This window comes from Pelobates fuscus, chromosome 7 (assembly GCF_036172605.1).
Source record: "Pelobates fuscus isolate aPelFus1 chromosome 7, aPelFus1.pri, whole genome shotgun sequence".
Classification (NCBI taxonomy): domain Eukaryota; kingdom Metazoa; phylum Chordata; class Amphibia; order Anura; family Pelobatidae; genus Pelobates; species Pelobates fuscus.
The window spans coordinates 70,707,426-70,723,606 of NC_086323.1; the positions used below are offsets into that span (position 1 = coordinate 70,707,426).

General features: G+C 40.3%; 1 protein-coding gene across 1 annotated transcript in view; it reads right to left on the minus strand.

The window, feature by feature from the left end:
- The window catches only part of BCAR3 (BCAR3 adaptor protein, NSP family member), a 110,448-nt gene that overhangs the window by 66,799 nt on the left and 27,468 nt on the right, over positions 1-16,181 (minus strand). The gene's annotated exons all lie outside the window — the stretch shown is intronic.

A 16,181-nucleotide genomic window follows, 5' to 3' on the forward strand; every position in this document is an offset into this window, starting at 1 on the left:
TGTAATATAGCCTTGTTGTGTATTACTAAAATTAATATACAAGTTAATAACTTCTCTCCCCCCCCCCCCCCCCCCCCCAAAAAAAAAACTATTTATCTGCCAAGATGGAAATTGGGTTTAAAAAAACTGTTCCAAAGTGCATTTCTGAGATGCTCAGGGCCTGTCCAGAATGTCAGGATTTGCAAACACACTAGTAAGTGAAGAAAACCTTCACTCCTGACCAAACTGGAATTCTATATTCTGACCCATAGACCAATGGGCTTCAAGTAGATGTGTAATAAATATTGGGTACAGTCTTATATGTATACCTTACCAAATAGTGTACACACACACACACACACACACACACATACAGTCAACAAAACGTTTATCTGAAATAATCTAATATGATGACAGTTCTCTCTAGAACATGTAGCTATAAGGTTTACCGAATAGGAAAACTCTTGGTGCCAAGTTGTTACATCCTTGTGTAGATGCAGACTTTTGAAGGTCTACTAGTCTAGGTCAGAGGTGCCAAAAATGTATGTAACGGCACCTCGAGCATAAAAGGGTTAAACCACTGTTTAGTCGATCTTCCCCTTCCAGAGATACAGGCACAGCTACTGTAGAACACCAAACTCCAGAACTGCATATAAAATAGCACTCCAAACTCCCGAACTGGAACCTCACGAATAGCTGCTACCAGACGAACAGGAAAAGCACCCAACCGGCTTACACTCCTGGCAATCAGTCTCTAACAGCATTCAGTAAATTCCCCCCAAAACGAGACAAGGCTCCGTGTTGAGGGTCAAGCAGTGGTCTGGTTTAATGTGGGCTACCTGCCCGGTATTTATGCAGGTCTTCCACCTGGTGGACACTCCCCTAGGGGACCAGATGGAAGACTGGGACACAAATGGTAAAATAACCAATCACAGGCTCACAGGCATACAGGATTAAAACACTCCCACAGTACATTACAATCCCTCCCCTCTATCCTGAAGATAATTGGGAAGTAATCCAATTATCTCCAAGGACAGAGGCAAAAACTCCATTAACCATGTGGTTACAGTAAAACACAAAAATACTATAAAATACATAATGTTGCAAATAATGAATAAAACATATACATTCTACCTATCCCCAGATAGCTTAGATCTGAGCGCACATTATTACCGAATACGGATAAACAACCGAATGAACAGGCAGTCGGTTAAATGACTGAAGGCAGAAGTAGGGAGGCTGACGGCTCAGCGGTGTTCGCGCCAATAAGCGGCCGTTTCTAGTTCCATAGTTTGGGCGCTGAACACCGCTGGCCGTTCGGGATTTTAAAATGGCCGCCGCCACGTGTTCGTCAAACTAACAAAGGCCACCCAGTATTCGTCAATTAAGCTGCGGTTAACCGCATCTTCTGGGAGGTAAATTGCTGACACACTCCAGCTCCCAGGTGGTCCAGTCATTCATGCGTTAGGTCGGTAGATTGAATCTACCGACCGCCGGGCAGAAAGGCACAAACAATCCTTTTCTGTAGACGAAAGGAAGACTTTTAAACATGCGGCCATAGTCCAGAGGCAACAGGCGGGCAACCAGGCTCCTCCAATGCAATGTGGCGAGATTGGTCTCGTCACAAGGTAGATCACCAAATGTTGAAGAACTACAACTCCCATGATGCTCTGTGTGAGTTTAGAATGACAAGGCATCATAGAAGGTGATCTACCTTTTTGGGTACCCCTAGTCTAGGTGATTTTCACTGTTTTATTCAGTGATGAAATGTTTAGAGAAGTGACTGTTCCCCTTTAAGAATCTGAATCCTTACCGAAGACAAATGTTCCTCCTTAAGGGATACATTCCAACTTGTCTCTTTGAAGCAAAGTACAGTGATCATAGACCTATCAACCTATCCAAGAGGCTTGGAAGAACTGTGATTTAATATAGAGGCTGGATGTCAAGAGTTTATTATACCACCACATTGCTACTGTACAGGAGTCTGTAACCATGAGATACTAAAAATACCCATCCCTTGCTCGATCATGTATATCACATAACTCTGTTCTCCGAGCAACGGTATATAGGAAACATTAGTATTTAAAGTCACAGCCAGGGAGCAAGAACATTTCTGATTGTTAAATTAAGAGGCCCTCCTCTTTGTTCCACATGAAAATGGGGTAAGATTAAAAGTGGAGCAAAGGTTAGAAAAGGACAAAGTACTTAACATAACACAATTAATTACTTGCTCTTGAAAAGCAGAACAGCGAGTCATGTTTATTCAGCATCCCCCCACCATCACCCATAGTATCCTCCAGAGAAGCCATTTTACAACTGCATGTAATTAAACAGTGTTAACCATTTCTCAGCCTGGGAGGTCCTTCATTCAATTTTATTAAAGTAACACTATAGAGTCAGGAACACAAACATGTATTCCTGTCCCTATAGTGTTTAACCCGTCACTTAGCCCCCTAAAAAGTTCATAAAACTCACCTTATTACCAGCGTTGTGCGGGTCCCATGGGGAAAGCATTGGATTGGCTGAAATCGGCAAGGGACGGGACCAAACAGTTTTGACCCATCAGCACCTCCTCATAAAGATGCATTGAATCAATGCATCTCTGAGCAAAATTCAGCATCCCCATGCAGAGCGTGGAGACACTGAACGGCCCTGCTGCCTACTGTGCAGCACTGAGCCAGGAAGCACCTCCAGTGGCCATCTGAGGCGTGGCCACTTGGAGGTGTCCCTAGGGGCAATGTAAACACTGCCGTTTCTCTGAAAAGGCAATGTTTGCATGAAAATGCCTGAATACAATGATTATACTCACCAGAAATGTCATTTTAATAGAAAAGGTCACAACCATCAGTTTTCACTTGTCATTTTTGTATTTTAACACTCAGCATTAGCTAGTCACACTAACTTGCTTCGCAGGAAGACCTTGTAGGGACAAGATTTAAAAATAATAATTTACTAATCTAACAAACCTGTTTCAATCACAAGGGATATCTAAAGAGAGATCTACTAAAATATTTCTCTAATACAAGGAGAAAAATACATTTTCCAATCACCATTAGCCTAAACAAACGTCTCGATTCTAGAATTTAAGCTATGTGCATCACTACTCTTCTACTCATAAGATAGAAGTAGGAAGAAGTTTGAGACTGTCATTTCATATTCGCTGTGTGCCATTTTTATTCCATAGGAGCAGTATAGTGAGGTTTTTTGTATTAACTTTTGTCTGGTGAACGCATTGGAGTGGGTGCCCATCATTGAGCCAAAATGGTGTTGGCTGCTACAATGAAATATTTTAGTAGAGACTTGAGTATCATTTTATAATCAAACCATATAAAATGCTTTGTCTACATGTAATGGGGATGCAAAGTTTTGTAGAGGACTTCATGATTTGGGCATCAACTTACAAAATTAGGTAAGGAGGGAGGATTGCTACACTATACGGAGCAAAGATTTTTTTAGAGCTATATATATATATATACACACACACACACACACACACATATATATATACACACATACACATATATACACACACACTTAACAAAATTATAAACGCAACACTTGTTTTCGCCCTTATTTTTCATGAGCTGAACTCAAAGATCTAAGACTTTTTTTTACATCTGTTAGTGAACACTTCTCCTTTGCCGAGAATCCATTCGCCTCACAGGTGTGGCATATCAAGATGCTGATTAGACAGCATGATTATTGCACAGGTGTGCCTTAGGCTTGCCACAATAAAAGGCCACTATAAAATGTGCAGTTTTACTGTTTTGGGAGGGTCCAGGGAGGGTCCGAAAACCAGTCAGTATCTGGTGTGACCACCATTTGCCTCACGCAGTGCAAAATTTTCCCTTCGAGTTGATCAGGTTGTTGATTGTGACCTGTGGAATGTTGGTCAACTCCTCTTCAATGGCTGTGCGAAGTTGCTGGATATTGGCAGGACCTGGAACACGCTGTTGTATACGCCGATCCAGAGCATCCCAAACATGCTCAATGGGTGAGGATTCTAGATTGTTAAACTGTCTAAATCCTAGTACTGTGCTAGATTTTAAAAATTCATCCGTTTGGCTACATGACGGCCACTAGAGGTCGCTCTAATAGCTTAGATAAACATGGCTTCTGTTTGGCTTTCGTTTGGAAAGCACAAGGCTGGAGGTGCTTTAGACTTTAACCACAATTATCCAAGGGAAGCCGACAAGGCTGGTTAATAAAACATTCATGCTACAAATAATTATACATTTTAAAAAAGCCACCAATTCTAGTTTCAGTTCACAAGCATTACAGATACCCTTTAGGACTCTGGAAAATGTTTAGAGAACATGTACTTCTTCTGTCTCTCCGAATCATATTAGACTATAGCTCGAATCCCCCATGATCCCTGTTTTACCATTCTACTATACTAGAAATAAGGTTGTCAAATAATTCTACTTAGATACCCCAATATATATAAAAAAAAATCAAAAAAAAAAAATCAGGGCACTACTGGTTGAAATTCAGCCCTAAAACATACACTTTTTATAGCACCCATAAATCAGCTGCTGATCTGGCAATTTTAATTATGAAAGGGTAAATTAACAGTCTGAATATGTTAATCCCCTGTCTATTTGCACTGACCCCAACATTCACTGCAGCAGGCCTTTGAGTAGGAGAATAAGCCTAAACTTCACATACTGTAAGAAAAGGAATATAATTATCTAACTGCTCTTCATAGAAAAACACATCAATCCTCCCAACATTTTAAATGGACAAAGAGGGACACTTTAATTTTGGTTTTGAGAGGGGGAGCGTGGCCATGGACGGGGGCCTATTATGAATTATTGCAGGTTATTTACCAATAACAATTTATGCAACTAAAATTTAAATTTAGAACTGGAACAATGTATCATTTTTACACAGACTGATTTCTAAACCTATTTATTGTATTATTGCTGCCGGAGCTCTGTTATATATACACTCAGATACACCAACAATATGGAGTTCCTAGAAGAGAGTGACGTTCGGATTGAAAAGAGGGACAGCGGGATTTGGACCAAAAATGGAGACTGCTTCTCCTAAATAGGGACACTTGGTAGGTATGCTTTATAAATAAACAGTGTTTGACTATAAAACCCCTGAAACATGGTCTGCAGTGGTAGAAACTGCCACAGTGTAATACATCATGGGATTCGAATTCCCCCATGGCTGGAAATCACTAGTCTATTAATGACTGTTGTATAACAAAACCGTTACTAGCAGAGTAGAAATGATTATTTATTGGGCATTAAACATTTAAACAGTGCTCTCAGAGGTGATTTATTAACTCTGCAACAAATGGAAGAATTTTTACAAGGAGATTCAGTGTATAGGACGCCTTTTCGTTTTCATGGATGAGTAAATCCATTGCCATTTACCCGCTCATGAAAATGGGTAATACAAATTCCTTTATATCAGTGGTTCGAAATGCTTAGGTATGTGCCAAAATAAAATGCACCGCCATTTCATTTTAGTTAGTCCCCAATGGAATAAACACATACATTTTATTAATCTGTCAAGGCAACTGCCGACCTATTTGACATTGAAAATGCTATGTTGTTTATTAGAATTTGATTTAAAAGTATATTGGCTGGGGACGTGGCAGAGCAGCTGCAGCACATGGATGTGTAAGTGCGGGACTTCTCCGCTTTCCAGCCTGTTCTACAGACAAATTGAGCAATTCCCCAACAAGCAGATTCAGATCATCTTCGAGGAGGAAGGATAACTGAGCTCCTGGTGATGTGGTCAGACTCCTCCCAAAGAAGTTCACCGGCAGCTATGAGGCTTTTCTCCAAGTGGAAAATGATGACCACAACTGAATCAGGACTCTGGGCCCAGATCTGGGTAAATGCAGTAGTCCGTGCTTTTATATACACGTTTACACATGTGGGTTTTATGTTCTCCAACAGTCTAAGACCAATGTGTAGCTAGACTGACCCAAGGGGAACTAAGGTTGTAGGGTTGGAAATGGATATTCCCAATGTCATTTGCTTTATCCATTTGTTCAATACCTATTATTGTTTTTCCTTTTTGTGTATCTGCTACTATGAATGTGCCTTACACCTTGGGCCTGTCATTCTTACTGCAAGCAGGTGTAAATGTATCAACACTATTTACTACTGATTCTGTGGTCTGTGTTATATTTGTGCATTGTTGCAGTTTCCAACTCCCTAGCAGTTACATACACAGCTATTCAGGAATAACTCCCCCATACAGTACCACTAATGGGGTAAAACAGTTTCCCTGGTCCCATTGAAATTATCCCGTCAATTTTCCTTTCGCTACTGTAAATGCTGACAGAGCCAGCAACAGGTGGGAACAATGTTCCACATTTGGTGGACCCTTTCCCCTCATTAAGCCATATTGTGACAAAGTTGCTCGTTTGTTAACCTCCCTACTTGAAACTCATTAACCGAGATAATGTGGTCTTCCTTTTTTGCCATAATGCCATACTCACTGCCACATATAGACCAAAAACTGCTTATCCAAGGATTAATCGCAGCTTTGGTCGGGCATGGAAATTGACAATGGTGCCAAATAACCAAGCTTTGATTAAAGTGATCATCTGAGCTGCCATAGCCAACTACTGTTACACATTCTGTGAAAATATGTATGCCTAATAGATTGTTAAACAAAAATGTACAGGCTTGGCTTCAACCTCATTTGTGCACCCCTTCTATCCCCTCCCCCATCTTATCCTATTTTAAACCAAACGGTTCTCATGGTATTTTATTTATTTTTTTTTTTGCAAACTTTGTACTTAACCAATGTCTCAATATGTATGTAACTATTAAAAAAAAAAAATTCACATTGGAAAAAAATGTAAAAGTTATTTTAAATTGAAAGAATGGACCGCTGTGCTAATTTACCGTTGGGAGAAGGAATCACCAAGCCAATGCCATCTTTAGATTGCAAGCTCACAATCAATTTAAAAAATCATAAGCAGAGTCCTTTGTTCCCCATGGACTGGTATGTCTACACTACATTTAACAATAACTGTGCATATCTTAATTCAAAACAAAAACAAAAAAATCATTGATTTTACAGCATGACCGCTACTGTAATTCTTCTAGGGCTTCTAATCTGTACCCAAGTAAGATTCGAATGTTCAAAATGCTGCAATGCAGGCGAAAGGACAGATCACATAGAATTTAATATCAACAGCAATTTGCACATGATTTATGCAGATTAAAAAAGCCCACTCCTAATCTGCCATGATTATTTACTAGCTTTTTAAAACAAAGGACGCGGTTATAATTTGCTGCTCTGAATCAGGCCACCAAAACATTAAATATCACACCGCGCAGAGGACATAACAATGAAAATCAAGGCCATTTGCATGCAGTTTTCTGGGAAATGGCATTTCTGTTGACTATAATTAATCAGATACAGAATGTTTTGTATTTTAAACAAAAGTGCTGCTTCTTGTTGCCACATTTCTAATCTAGAACAACTCATAATGATGCTATCTATGCAGATGATCTAGTCTAGGATTGGTTACATTAACATCAGCAGTGACATCAAGGCCAAACTTAACCTTACCGCCCCCCCCCCCACCCCCCCATAATATATAAAAAAAAAAAAATAGAAATAAAAAAGCAGGTAATGAAGACACAGCCTTAGCAATGATGAAAGGTTGGTTCTGTGTCTCCATCACCATCATTTTCTAATTGGAAACACACAGGTCTGTCCTGAATGACTAAAGGTTTCCCAACCCACCATGTTGTCATGAACGTACATTGTGTCCATTGGCATCGGTACCAATATATCCCCATTTAGGGACCCTACATTAAACCAGTAGTCTAAAATATGTATTATCACCGAGGAGTCTATTAGCAGAATGGGATAGCCAACTCTCAACAAGTTTTGCTTTTCTTATCCTTCTTAGACAGTGAAACATACAATCTTAGAAGTTACCATCTGTGTTTGAGTGCTCAAGATGAAAAGTAGCTAAAAAGGGTTAAATACACACACGGAATTATTTTTTTTAAATTTCCTTTAAAAATTATAAGATTATTTCTCTCAGGCTTAAAAATCACTGTTCATAAAAATGCAACATTGGAAAACATGTTTCGGCAACCACAAAGCCAACTGGTCAGCAGCCTGGAATCTTCCAATGTGAAGCAATACAATAAAATAGATTGTCAGCCCCACACTTCTTATTTGTAATTAAGAAGCAGGCACAAAACCAGATCTCACAAGTTTTGCCAGACCCACCACCACTGTGTTCTTAAACAGTTTGGGATGGGCTACGTGAGGAAGTTAACCTTGGGTTTTTATAATGGCTGCCTCCACAGAGCAAGGTTCACCAGGAAATATACTGGGAATAGGTATTTACTGAAACCTAGGCATTCTTAAAGGACACATGCATTTGTTTCAGTATAATTGTCAAGTTCTGCAGATATGCTAGCAGTATGTAAAAGCTACGAGTAATAATAAATAACAGAGACAGTTTTCTTTTAACTTTTGTACTTCTGGAGGATGTTACCAGAAAGAAAGGATGTGTCGTATAACTAACTAACTATCTGTGCCTCACAAGAATCTTGAAAATCAAAGATCATGGCTCATTTTCAGTGCAACTCACAATCACCATCTGATGGAGAAAATAGGTGCATATAAGGCGTCCCATGTTAAAGAGACACTCCACACCCTTCACCCCCACCCCCCCCCTCCCCCCAAAAAAGGAGGACTCCTTTTTTTACACAAAGAACTGCAGCAGAATTGCTTTAGGGGTCCGGTAATGTCCCTTTAAATTTTAGTTTCAAACGCAAACATTCTGGAGCATTACAGAAAATCAGGAGGAAATAATTAAATTGAAAAAAGTTATATACAATGCAATATATATATATTTTACATTTGTTGATTTACATAAAATCCAGTATTACAACATTCCACAGAATGGTATGTTGGTACAGTAGGATCCCGTCCATTATACTACGGTACAGAAAACAAATGCATGAAAAATTTACATGTTGTATCAGACAAATCCTCTCTGCAGCCAGTGACTCAGGACAGGAGCCGACATAGTGTATTGTGTATGGGGCGTCTGCATCCCTCCTTGGAGAATAAGATTGTGGTTCCATAGTTTGTAGTTTTTAATACACATGGGATGCCATATCACGCTCAGTAATGTGAATGTTACGGTGAATTTATCATGCTCAGACACAGCTTAAAGTCAGGAGAAGCTTTCACTCTTTTTGAAAATAACCCAGATGAAATAAAGGAAGGGTGGTTGGGGGGCTGGGGAGTCCATGTTACGATGTCTGTATCAATGTACTGTTTTAAAGGAAAAGGCTTAACACTTTGTCAACATAAGACAATGAGAGGTCTCTGAAGATGCATTAGCCTCTTTTGTTTACGAAAGGATGCCTTGGGGAATTGTATGGGATTTTCTTCACATTCAGCCAACCAGATGCATTTTTTTTTTTGTTTAAAACCACACTGCAAAACCTCAGATTTATTGACAGCCATGACTATACTGCAACTCCAGCCAACACAATACTTGAAAGCAAAGTTGCTCATTTTTACCCTCCTCTTGGCAGGATAATTTATATTCCAAAAGATGATTGTTTGTTGCAGAAAGACAAAGTCTTCATTACAAAACAAAACGGATTTGAACTTGCCTGCCTACCGAACATTAAAAACACAAACAAAACAGTAATACAAATCAATAGCAATCACTTTAAAAAAAACAAAAAACACACACACACACACACACTAAAGAAGAGCACTTAAGATAAGTTACATCATTTTTCAGTTTCATGTCATCTTCGCAGCTGCCTGAATCACTAGGATCATTTACTTTGAGAGTGTATATACACATATTTATATACATACCGGTATATATATATATTTTTTTTTAAATCAATAAAAGATTTCTAACCAAAGCCTCTGCACGGATTTCATATCAAGAGGAGGAACTCACTGTATCAACATTCAAAATTACAGTTTATTACTTTATGCTGAAGTAGCGGATATTTTACAGACTACAACAGTGCAATTGTAATGGCTAAAGAGGAGCCAGAAAACTTATTCAGCTGTCTATCAATGATGGTCGATGCCACCGTATAATAACCGCTATCAGGACACAATTCCTTCTAAGGAATATGTTTAGCAGCCAGCATGATAACGTCTACACTTATAGTTAAATTATACATCAATTTCATTAGATACAGCCCTGTAATTGGGACTGCTCTGGCTAGGGAAAGCTGTCCCAATGCTTGTTTTTTTTTTCTGAAACAGCATTACCCACACCCTTGACATTATCAACATTCTCAAACCTATTTGAACCTTCATAGCACTTCCCATTTGTCCATATATTCCTATAATTCCACAACTGCCAGAAGTTAGCACTGCATAGCAACATATTACTAGATGGATGAGCTCAAACAGTTGTCACACCATAAAAAAAAAAAAAAAAAAGCAATGGTACATTTTTGCATGTGAGAAGGCATTTAACATATCTCAAGAACCGCAGTGGTGCTATTGCCAACATTCATATGGCATAAGGGTCAGCCAATCCTATGGACTACAATCCCTAACAGGCTCAAATAGCCTACATTGTGCACACACAGAGAAATACACACACCACCTTATCCAAACCCTAGTAATTATTGATACTAAGTGGTGGAACATTAGGGGCTACACGAAAAAGACCCTTTCAAAAACAAACAGGAGACACGGTTCAAAGGTGTAATGCCCTTATCGATTTTCACGGGTCACTTCAGACTTGCTTAGGCCTCTTTCCAGGGCAGGAAACTATTTTTTTGCCTTGAGAACAAATGCTCTGTCTGCATCCTGATAATTAATGATTGCTTCTGAATTTGCTTACAATACAATGACAAACAAATGAGGACACATACACAGTTGTTGACAGCTAGTTATTCTGTTCTATTGATAGGCTTCAGTGGACCATGTCCTGATTGAAGAGAACATCACAAGAAAACCCAAGAAAACCTCCAAAAATTTTATGCTCTAAATTTACTCTTAACATTGTATTGATCTGGAATCCTTGCTTGTTGGGATGAGTCCCGTCTTCCTCTGGACACCTAAATCTAGTAAATTCTTCCAAAAATGGTGACAGAGTATGTAAACATTACCTAGAACTACTGCTTCCTTTTCTTCCTTGGTGGATGTGATGTTGAACTGGCAGCAGTGAGCTATTACTAGATGTGAAGGCCTAACCATGGACATTGATATAAACTTGTGAAGTTTGGGGTGGGGCTTGACCGCCGAGCTGAACAAAAGCATTATCAGGGAGCTCCTTAAAAAGATCTTGTCAAATAAACCTGTAATCGAGTTGCTTGAAGGTAATCTTGCCACCTGTGGCCACCTCCCAGTGCCAAGGTACAGCTGTGCACCTTTTTTGGGGCAACCTTCCTGTCTGTGGCTGGAAAGCCCTTAACCAACATTCTAGTGGCCTGGTGTGGGGCCAAACTTGTCAGCAGAGCTACAACAGCTGAACAGACGGCAAGCCCTGTATCCTCCCTCTGGGGGTTATCCCGGTCCTTCCCACTACAACACCTGACACTCCTGGGTTACTTGCTCACAGAGTATTGGCAAGATGGCAAGCGCACTAGGGGACTCTCCAAGGCTCAATAGAACGATTTCTGCAATGCCTGGACACACTCTTTACCCATTTCTGGACTGAGCTGGAGGACCGCATGGCTATAGTCTCACATCAGCCTCAGGAGGGGAAGTTGGGGAGTAAGCGCCAGAAGGTGAGAGCATCTCCCTTGGGAATAGCTCTGCATACCACACAAATCCCATCTATAGTTACACCACCTAAGCCAAGGGTCATCAGGGACATAGCAAAGATGGATGGCTCCCTACCGCAGGCGGTGCAAAACCACCAAGGACTTCTGTCTCACCCAACATGAAAAGGACTTGATCTCTTAAGAGTCATCGAGTCCGCGGTATACAGATGCTGGCCTCCATAAAGGTCTGGGGCTGGAGGAATGCTCCAACTCGCTTTCACTGTATCACTATTATCTCCTACCTCCTTACACTACCAGTGCTTATCTTCAGCATTGGCATCAGTTGATGGCTGCCGAACATCTCACTACAGCTCTACCATCCACTCTGCGAGTCCCTTAACATCAGAAGACACTTACCTGCCATTGCCGAGCTTACTTAGCCACATCTCGTTATTAGTTTAGTGGGTTTTTTTTATCTTTATTTTTGTATGCTTTCTCCTACCTAGCTTTCCTTGCAGGCTCGCCGCCTAGGTGTTCTCTTTGACTGACCTCTTCTTCTCCCCTCATGTCCAGTCAAATCACTAAAACCTGGTGCTTCAATCTCAAGAACAGAGCGTGCATCTGCCCGTATTTAACACTGGACCTGGTCCTCTTTTGCCTTGAATACAGCAATACACTTCAGTGGCCTTGCGTGTTCTCAACTTGCCTAGTTACAGTCTATAATGAATGCGGCATCGAGGCTCATATTCCTGTCCGCACCTTTCACGCCTACTCCATCTGTGTCTCTACATTTGGCTTCCTGTAAGATATTGGGCTTAATTTAAGATTCTGGTACTTGCCAAGTTACCTATCCTCTCTAATACACAAGTATGTCCCGTCTAGGCCCCTACGCTCTGCCAAAGACCTACGTCTAACATCTGTACGTACTATCACATCTGATGCTCGCCTTCAAAACTTCTCTAGGGTTACACCACTCCTCTGAAACTCCCTTTCCTTCAACATCAGACTTTCACCCAGTTTACATTCCTTCCAAAAAAACAAACAAACAAATCATTGAAAACTCACTTCTTCTGGAAAGCATATCTATTCAACTGTTAACAGCTTTCCCTCCCCTCACCCCGACTCGTCTCCTGCAATGGTCATAAAAAGAAAAATCTCACTAAACGTTCAGTGAATACTTTTCTAGCAACCCAGTTTTCTACCCTACCCTGTTCCCCTGCGTCCAACGCGTCTGGTTACAAATACTTGCCTGTTAGTTCACCTATTGTACAGCGGTGCGTAATTTGTTGGTGCTTGGTGCTTTAGAAATAATAAAGGTCTATACTGGTCATGTAAATGTCTCTATAATGTTAACATACGATGGACAAATCACTTTAGATTGCAAAATTGTCTGGGCAGAGTCCTCTAAATCGACTGTTCCAATATGACAATCGTGTTTTGTTAGGGTTAAAGGTTTGTCTTTTTTTACCTCTTGCGGAATAGGTTGTTGGTGCTATGTAAATGATAGTAAATTTTCAAATTATCTACAAAATAAAAGTATCAGAATTTCAGAGAGTCACGGCTATTGCAGTTCTACAACAGCTGTCTGTTAATTCTGGGGTTTTCCCCTCGCAGATTGAGGGGATCTAATCAGACTATATTAAAAGGGTAAACTGACCTTTCTCCTGCTAAAATATTTTTATGAAGTGATAACGCTGAGTTGTAGTACATCTGTCGGAAATAATTAATTTTTTTCATAAAGAAGAACAGCATAATTGCCATTCCAAACTAGCCAACCATCACAAATTCCTGCTGGATTACTCGGCAAAATATGAAAGATCCGAGCTGCTTTGTAACTACCCCTGGATTTTCTTTTACAAATAAACTCAGATGTTTCTATAACTATTTTCTGGAAGGCAAATACCTTGACGATAGAAGATATGCAACAAGTTGATGTGAATTTCCACATCACAGAATATGAATTTCTTGGGAAATATTGCATTCTACCTGCCTAGAATCTCATGACTCACATGTATTTCAGAATTCGGATAAGGCAGCAATATTTACCATCCACCACTTTTTTTTGATTGATGAGAAAGCGATGAGTGGAAAAGAGAAAAAATGTTTTACGATTCAGAGTAGCCTCACTTCTTTTAATGGATGTCTTGCAACAGTTGTGTTGATATATCGTATCTTGATCAGCTAAAGCTGCATTTCAAACTAACAAAATATAGTAGCTTAAGTCCTATATTCAAGGTGAAAACTGTGTCAAAACACTTAAGCATCTCAAAATATGTTCATTATGGAAAATAATATATGAATAAAAAAAATTATATATATACACATACACACACACACACACACAGTATATCACAAAAGTAAGTACACCCCTCACATTTCTGTAAATATTTTATGATATCTTTTCATGTGACAACACTGAAGAAATGACACTGCTACTAAAGTAGTAAGTGTACAGCCTGTATAACAGTGTAAATTTGCTGTCCCCTCAAAAAAAACTCAACCCACAGCCATTAATGTCTAAACCGTTGGCAACAAAAGTGAGTACACCCCTAAATGGAAATATCCAAGTTGGGCCCAATTAGCCATTTTCCCTCCCCGATGTCATGTGACTCGTTAGTGTTACAAGGTCTCAGGTGTGAATGGGGAGCAGGTGTGTTAAATTTAATAAAGTTATCACTCTCACACTCTCTCATACTGGTCACTGGTTCAACAAGGCACCTCATGGCAAAGAACTCTACATAATGTTGCTCTACATAAAGATGGCCTAGGCTATAAGAAGATTGCCAAGACCTTGAAACTCAGCAGCAGCAAAGTGGGCAAGACCATACAGCAGTTTAACAGGACAGATTCCACTCAGAACAGGCCTCGCCATGGTCGACCAAAGAAGTAGAGTACACATGCTCAGCATCATAATCAGAGGTTGTCTTTGGGAAATAGACGTTTGAGTGCTGCCAGCATTGCTGCAGAGGTTGAAGGGGTGGGGGGGGGTCAGCCTGTCAGTGTTCAGACCATACACCACACACTGCATTAAATTGATCTGCATGGCTGTCGTCCCAGAAGGAAGCCTCTTCTAAAGATGATGCATTCTAAAGATGATTACTGGAACCATGTCCTGTGGTCCGATGAGACCAAGATAAACTTATTTAGTTCAGATGGTGTCAAGCGTGTGTGGTGGCAACCAGGTGAGGAGTACAAAGACAAGTGTGTCTTGCCTACAGTCAAGCATGGTGGTGGGAGTGTCATGGCCTGGGCCTGCATGAGTGCTGCCGGAACTGGGGAGTGACAGTTCATTGGGGAAACCATGAATGTAAACATGTACGGTGACATACTAAAGCAGAGCATGATCTCCTCCCTTCAGAGACTGGGCCACAGGGCAGTATTCCAACAGCATAACAACTCTAAACACACCTCCAAGACAACCACTGCCTTGCTAAAGAAGCTGAAGGTAAAGGTGATGGACTGGCCAAGCATGTCTCCAGACCTAAACCCTATTGAGCATCTGTGGGGCATCCTCAAACGAAGGTGGGGGAGCGCAAGGTCTCTAACATCCACCAGCTCTATGATGTCGTCATGGAGGAGTGGAAGAGGACTCCAGTGGCAACCTGTGAAGCTCTGGTGAACTCCATTCCCATGATTAAGGCAGTGCTGGAAAATAATGGTGGCCACACAAAATATTGACACTTTGGGCCCAATTTTGACATTTCCTCTTAGGGGTGTACTCACTTTAGTTGCCAACGGTTTCGACACTAATGGCCGTGTGTTGAGTTATTTTGAAGGGGACAACTAATTTACACTGTTATACAGGCTGTACACTTACTACTTTACATTGTAGCAGAGTGTCAGTTCTTCAGTGTTGAGACACGAAAAGATATACAATATTTACAAAAATGTGTATGTACTCACTTACATACACACAGACTTTATTTTTTTAAAGAACATTTTAATTTGCTTCAAAGTTATTGTCAAAGATTGAAAAACATTTGGTTTCCGTTTGCCTAAGCTTTCAAAACGTTTAATAAATTGTTCACGCAGTCTATGTTGTATGACTGTGAGCCAGATGTAGCCAGATGTAGACGCAGTTTTTGCATTACAAAATCCCATGATGCTTTGAGGCCTTAAAAGGAACACTACCAACCCCTAAAACATTTTAGCTTGTTTAAAGTACTTTATGTGTGAAGTGTTTCCTTTTAACATTTTATTTTAAAAAAATGGCACGCTTATAAATGTGCCTTAATATACCCCCTTGGCTGTCAATCAGGCAACTGGCCCTGTTCATTCCTGGTAGTTCAGCTCAGTGGAGATAAACTCAAATAACAGAAATTGCCCAGAGCACCTGCCTTGCAAATAATTTTCATTGTGCTGCATTGGGACGTTTGTGATTGGACAGCCACAGAAAGTCTGGGCTTAGGAAGAAGGGCAGGGCTTTCAAAGGTTTCAGACAAAAGATATGCAGCCATGGAAAGCTCTTTTTAAATATACCACAAATTAAAAAATTCA